Genomic DNA, 7487 nt, shown 5'->3' with positions numbered 1-7487 from the left:
TAATAAACAGATAGAAGTTGAGAACACACACTTAGTGTGTCGAAAATGTAACTAAAAGTCTTTCCTGAACAGATTGAATTGTGTTATTTGAATAATAATAAGCCTAAACTTGTGAAATAAACAGATAGAAGTTGAGAACACACACTTTGTGTGTCGAAAATATAACTAAAAGTCTTTCCTTAATAGTATAAATAGTGTTATTTAGGTTAAAAATAGGTACAAAATTGTAAATAATAAGTTAAAAAGTTGTAAAAAATGTCTTTGTGAGTCCAAAATTTAATAAAAAATGTTGCCTGAATAGTATAAATAGTGTTATTTTGGTAAAAATTAACATAAAGTTGTAAAATAATAAGTTAAAAATTGAAAAATGTTTTTTGTGAGTGCAAAATTTAATAAAAAATGTTGCCTGAATAGTACAAATAGTGTTATTTTGGTAATAATAAGCCTAATAAACAGATAGAAGTTGAGAACACACACTTAGTGTGTCGAAAATGTAACTAAAAGTCTTTCCTGAACAGATTGAATTGTGTTATTTGAATAATAATAAGCCTAAACTTGTGAAATAAACAGATAGAAGTTGAGAACACACACTTTGTGTGTCGAAAATATAACTAAAAGTCTTTCCTAAATAGTATAAATAGTGTTATTTAGGTTAAAAATAGGTACAAAATTGTAAATAATAAGTTAAAAAGTTGTAAAAAATGTCTTTGTGAGCAAAATTTAATAAAAATGTTGCCTGAATAGTATAAATAGTGTTATTTTGGTAAAAAATTAACATAAAATTGTAAAATAATAAGTTAAAAATTGAAAAAATGTCTTTGCGAGTCCAAAATTTAATAAAAATGTTGCCTGAATAGTACAAATAGTGTTATTTTGGTAAAAATAAGAATAAGCTGTGAAAATGTTTGACATAAAGTCAAAGTTTGGTAAAAAATAAACTCAAAATTAAGTTAAATAGCACACAGTAACATACATTTACTACCTAAATCAATAATCAAAGGGTCCTAGGTTCGTTACCCCGTGATAAAAGCAAATGATAAAAACTGTAGGCCCCGTCCCTAATAGCTCTCCCTTCTTCATAGTACAGATAAAAAGACCCTGCGCTAAAGCGTCCTGTGCCTTGGAGGCAAACCTGAGCGGAATATTAATTGGCGGCGGAAACCGCATAGCTTCAGAGATTTGACCCTTGCTGCGCATTCTCAGACATCCTTTGTTGTCTGGTTGAATCCCTCCCCTGCCCTACGGCATTGCATAGCTTTCTCCTGTTCTTGCGTACTGGTTAACCTTGAAAAAACCGGTTCTGAAAATCTACCGACGCGTTCTCTGATTGGTCAATCAGATTCCTTCTTTGTTCTGACGTTGTGACGTCATTTGACCTTGAACGCGCTTCCCCAAAATTCCTTTCTCCTCTACCTGCGCTGAATATTAATTCATTCTCTGTCTGGCATCAGAGCCGAGTCGAGATTCTAAGACAGTATTCTGTCTAGCGTGTTGCACCATCGTGTTTCATAATATAATGCAATTATTACATAGTGCTAATTAATAATATTACATATCTCGGGTTCGAGTACCGGGACCGTCTTCTTTCGTATCATTACCACCGTTCATAGCGGTTCATAAACCATAGAAAACTTATTTTCAATATTATAAACATTAATATTAACATTTTATACGTTACATACTTTGCAGTAATGAATATAAAAACATATGCATAGCGTTTAGTACCTCTAATTACCTTCTATATACATATTTTTCATAAAATAAATAAATATATATTCATAAAAAGTTATAAACATGCAAATACATAAATGTAAAGTATTCTAAATACTTGCTAATGAATTCTAAGTACATGCGAATTAATTAAAACCCGTGCAAATTAGTTATAAGTACGTGCAAATGAATTGCGAATATTAAACGCCCGAGGGCACAAACAGCCACTGGCGCGTTCAGATACTACTTGCAAAGGTTATGTAATATGTTGAAAGTTATAAATTGGGACCCCTATGTGGGGGGGGGGCGCAAACGAGAACTGGAGGGGCCCGGACCCACCTGCCCCCCTGGTTTCGGCGCCCGTGGTGATGTGACAATGTTTTCTCACACCTGGAAAATGATACATTTGTAACAATCATGAGTCATAACATCATTTTCCTGATTAAAGATAGGTTGAAGAAACTTCATCACTGCATTTCTCGTGAAATTCTAGCCTGATTTGATTTTAGTCTGACTGCCACGCGGGAAACCCGGGGTGGGTGATCTAAGGTCGGATTTTTTCCGGCTTTGTCCCCGTATAAAGCGGCTCCAGGGTTCACCCAGCCTCAAATCAAATCAAATGGTACCGGGTGGGGGCAAAGGCGGCCGGAGTGTGGTGCTGATCACATCACTTCCAAGATGTCCGATATCGAAAATATGTGGGGCCCAAGCCCCACATACCCTAAATGTGCCTTCATGACACGGTGCTATATGCATAGGAACTTTACCTTTACATGTATATATTGTATTCATTTCTGTACCCCTCAGTAACTAAGTTTATTTTTTACATACGCATATACGAACCCTCTGCTATGTCAATGGCTGAAGGCCCCGTTAAGGCTTACTTGTCCCCGCCCCCCCCTCACTGCGGGGTTTCGCGGCTTGTAGATCCGGCACTGGCTACAGTACCGCTGGGTCGCTCTGCAGTCCACTCGTGCATACGAGAGGTCTCTCTCACAATTACAGCGAGTTGACCAGCCCTGATGTATTTATCGTTGCGATTAACCTTAACTTGTAAAAGAGCGACATGAAAGAACAGACAAAAGATTGTGGCGAAAAGCTCATTTGTGTCATAACTCTGAAATGACACCTTCCTTTCAATAATAATAATAATAATCTTCCTTATTTGGTGCGCGACGCCTCGTTGTTGAGTGTTCGACTCGTTACTTAGTCGCAGTATTTTATTTATTTCTTGTCAATGAATGCAAGCAGGGGCGCCAACTTTTGAAAAACATTTGGTGGGCTCAAAAGAAATCTCATTAATACTCCCTTCCATGTATCATGATATTAATGCACGTCGGACTCTGTGGCGGAGTGGTTAGCACAGCGCGCTTCGACGCCAGGGGTCCCAAGTTCGAATCTCAGCCTGGGCATGGGTGTTCTTTGCGAGTGTTTTTCATCATCTCATCTTCGCCATTAGCCAAAGTAAAAAAAAAAAAAAACTAATTCAACCGATTACATTCAGGATAAGAGTTTTCCGGGTGTGATCTAATCATCATTCATCCTCATCGTCGCGATTATCCGAAATTGGCAAGAAAGACACGCAAAACGATGATGAAAAATAATAAACAATTTTCTTATATCAATCGAGCGAGGTGGGGAGGGGGCCAGTTGAATGATTTCAATGTCGGTTAACTTGTTGCGTCATACTTCGAGAAGAGTGGGCGCAACGGAGCGTATTGACACAGACTAGAATCCGTCAATTAACCGCAATGTTATCTCGGCGTGCAGGGAGGAATCCCCCTGCTTCCAGGGAAACGCGCGATAAACCACCAGAGCATGAATTTCTCGCCGCTCGCTCCAGCCGGACTCAAATCGGCGAGACGGGGTCTATGCGCTAAACGCATGCTTTTCCATACTGTCACGTGATCGAGCCTCGGAAGGCTGCGGAAGATTGCGCTTTGGGATTTCAATGCCAGCTGCTCGCTCTTTTTTACCCCTCGCAACAATGATGTAGATGAGCAGCTTAGGACGACTACCACTGACCCATTCTTGTTCTTGAGCAGCGCGGATTATCGAGCTTTGGTGGTGTGACCCACGACGCAAGCGCTCTCCAGCGGCAGGAACAGGAAGGAACATTGACAGTTGAATTGGAAGCGGAACAACCCGACTGCATTGCACTCCGGCAATACGACTCCGACCGGTAAGTACAGATGATAGCATGCTTTTGATTCTTTACCAGTATAAGATGTCAAGCATTGACAATCGATATTAGCGATTGTATTCAATAGTCGTGACGTGGATTACAATTATTGATTACCTAGGTACTTCAGGCACTGAGATTTGCAATGTGCGAATGTGGAAACATATTTTTGGGGTGAAAGGTCTGTTTTTACCATTGAACCCGTGCAATCAGATCAGGTTAGAATTGAATGAAAACTCGCTATTTTAGAACAAAATTCATAAGTAATCATTGTGTTTCGTATATCCCACGCTTTACGTGTCCGATTCCCGACCGGTGTTACATTCCAGTTCTTCGGTTCTTACTTTAAACTGAAGATCTAGCAGTCTTTAATAGTAGTTTTAATGCTTCCAAGCCCCTTCAGTAAATATTGTGCGTTAATTTTATAATAAATGAAGTCAAGAATTTTATGTTCGAAGGGTTTTGAAAATTTGATTAGTCGGTGACCCATTTAAATTATTTACTCAATTCCCGTGAATTATTAATAATTTTTCATATTCATTATATATATATTTTCTCTTAAAATAACTATTTTTTAAAAAGTTAATACTCCCTCTGTCCCATAATTATTGTCCGGTACACTTTTGTTTGTTGTCACAAAATACTTGTCAGATATTCAAACTGTGACACACAGAAGAAGAAAATTAAACACGGGAATGAGTCATACAACGTTATTATTCAAGGATCAGTACAAATTGGCCGATCAAGTATCCAAAAGAACATAAATAAAAAGTTACCATTTTGGTATACCGGACTATAATTATGGGACAGAGGGAGTAATAAAATATGCAGCAATTAGCCTCATATTTGCTTCGGAAATTGAGCGCGAAACTGATTTTGACCTGTATTCTACTCTGTAATATAATTTTTCATTCTTGGCTGAAAGTCCTACATTTAGGATATTGATATTGAATGTAGGTGTGCTTATTTCATATAACAAACTGATAGTTCTTATTACCCCTCCCCCTTTTCATTGCTGAAAGGTAGAACATTGGGCTATGTTGCCAACGGTGTCGCTGGCCTCAGATAAATTTAGGGTGCAAGGTTGACATAAATGAAATTTGGAAATTTTGGGGGACTACATGCCTTACCTTTCGAAAGCAGGCGCCTTTTGAAGGAATCTTGTGGCTAAAATGTTTATTTCGAGTCTGCTGTTAGCCTGTTAAGATCATTACGTTTATTACAGAAACTAAGATTTGGGGTATGGAATTAGACTCCCTCCTTACACTTACGTTGGACCTCCTACAATGCAAATTATACAGTATGTCCAGTACAGATTAACCCAGCTGTGCATGGATTGCAATTTGCAAAGTTACACTACAGGGAGTACCAAAAGTCTTATTACCCCCATTTGAATTGTAGACAAACTTACAAAATGTTATTTTAACAGCATGCGTATGATGAGAGGATGGTATATCATTAAATCAGACCAATGACCACCATTTACTCCAGAGGATCTGTGTGCAAACAACAATTTTCATGGCACAGTATTATTCGCCTGAAGGTGCGATGTGGAATCCTCCGTAATATGGTGAGGGAAGCAAACTCACTGCGAACAGCTTCTTTAAGTTCCCCAGTTGTCTGATAACGATTATGGGCGACTTTGTTTGATGTGTCCCCATAGCGCATTATCACAAGATGTCAGATTTGGACTTTGGATGGCCATTTTAGAGATGCTGGTAAATTTGGCGATCATCGTCCAATCCATTTGTCTCTGAACACATCATTGAGGTATTCTCTTAAAATGGCCACCTGAAATCCAGATCCGACATCTTATGTTACGGAGGATTTCACATCGCACCTGGAGGCGAATAATACTGTGCCATGAAAATGGCGGTGTGTGCACAGATCATCTGGAGTAAATGGTGGTCATTGGTCTGATTTAATGGTATACCATCCTTTCATCATACGCATGCTGTTAAAATAACATTTTGCAAGTTTGTCTACAATTCAAAGGGGGTAATGGGACTTTTGGTACACCCTGCACATGCGAAGAAAGAAGAATTTGTTCCCAGTCACTGCACCCGAGTGCAAACTGGAAAGAATAAGATATCCAATTGAACGAACGTGCGTAATGAGGCAATCAGTTTTTATTAAACCAAATGCACACTCGAGTGCTTAGCAAATAGCTCCAGGTCCTAACCATAATAGTCACCCAGGTATGCGAATGTAAGTGTGCGATTACTTCTATTGTTTCCCCCTCCCCCCGCCATAACGGTGTTCATGTAACTGGCCGCAACATTATGGTTCGTGTTTTTATCTCCCGTCTTATGAAGTTGTTTACACGTCTGACACATTCGCCCTTTATTTCTTTAAGGGCCAGATGGTCGTTCGAATGTTACGTAATGCCATCGATGATTGAAGAGGGGGGAGGTCAACCTCTCCGGTAAAGTACGGTTTTAACTTATCATGTTTGAATTTCGTGATTTAACAGCCTCGGTTATTTCATTTTGCTCATTTTAACGACTTTAGTTTCCCAAAGTTCACTTGTTTCACCGTTAGATTGTCACGATGTGATGTGCATGTTTCTTGCATAGATGAGTGCTTTTTTATTTTTGTAGTAAATAGCTACTACATTTGGCCCAAGTTCCTTTTGTTTTATTGCGATTTCATCATGGTACGAATGCAATTTTGGGGCCGTTTACCCACTGCACCCCCTCGAAAATTAAGTCTTATTTTTTATTTTATTATTAATCTGCAGATTTCAATGTTTTACGTAATGTAAAAGTGGTTCCAGCGTTAGGAAAGCTCAAATAACAGATATTTGATCCCAAAGAATGGCCCACGTAAGCTAAACCTGCAATTTCGGAGTACTTTCGCAGCTTTTTGTTACTAAGAACTCTTTCTATGTACACTAACATAGCGAATGAACACGCTGAAAATAACTATCAGTATCAAACCTAACACTCCTAACCTATCTACGTAAAATTATAGCTGCCGTTGTGGAAAGTCATTTTGGGTGCTATATTCACTTGCGCGAAGCTTTCGGGCTGTTCTGCTTCACAGTAAAATAACACGCTAAGGTTATTACAGACCTACTTTACTTCACAATAACACATTTCCGAGAGCTAAAATCTGAAACTGAAAACGTCCATAAACAACAAATCTTCATAAACCATGCATGATTATTTCACTTCCTCTAGGGGATACAGAGGATCAAGGGTACCGCAATTTTTACAAGATTCGATTTATTTCTGTTAACACATACTGCGGAATTTTACCGGTTACTTAAGATTTTGTTCAATGTATGCTTTTGTAGTTAGGCGGGCCAAGTTTGGTTCTCTTAGCATTAAAATAAAGTCCCTAAATGCATTCTACTAAGATTTACTTCTACATTAATTACCACTATAGTCTACGATATACTTAGTCTCTTGTCAACTGAAAATACATTGTCAATTGTTTTTTTCAACACAAATAACTTTTTACGAAATCTGAACAGTTCTCATTATGCTAAGGGAGGTTCAAATTTCGTGTGACACTGATTACCAAAGTTGTAGTCTTCCTGCTAGAAGAATTTAGAAAAATATAAAAAGATCGGAACAGTTACCCTACATTT

The 7487-nt window shown here is 38.3% G+C and overlaps 1 protein-coding gene across 1 annotated transcript in view; it reads left to right on the top strand.

Moving 5' to 3' along the window:
- The first annotated feature begins 3652 nt into the window (after nucleotides 1–3652).
- The window catches only part of LOC145996041 (protein rolling stone-like), a 115125-nt gene continuing 111290 nt past the window's right edge, over nucleotides 3653–7487 (top strand). Inside the window, exon 1 of the mRNA XM_083132254.1 lies at nucleotides 3653–3892. The gene's annotated coding sequence lies outside the window, so the exon portion shown is untranslated. The remainder of the gene's footprint in view (nucleotides 3893–7487) is intronic.

Source organism: Lepisma saccharinum, chromosome 1, assembly GCF_977018435.1.
Source record: "Lepisma saccharinum chromosome 1, izLepSacc3.1, whole genome shotgun sequence".
NCBI lineage: Eukaryota > Metazoa > Arthropoda > Insecta > Zygentoma > Lepismatidae > Lepisma > Lepisma saccharinum.
This window is presented reverse-complemented; position numbering and strand designations above follow the sequence as displayed.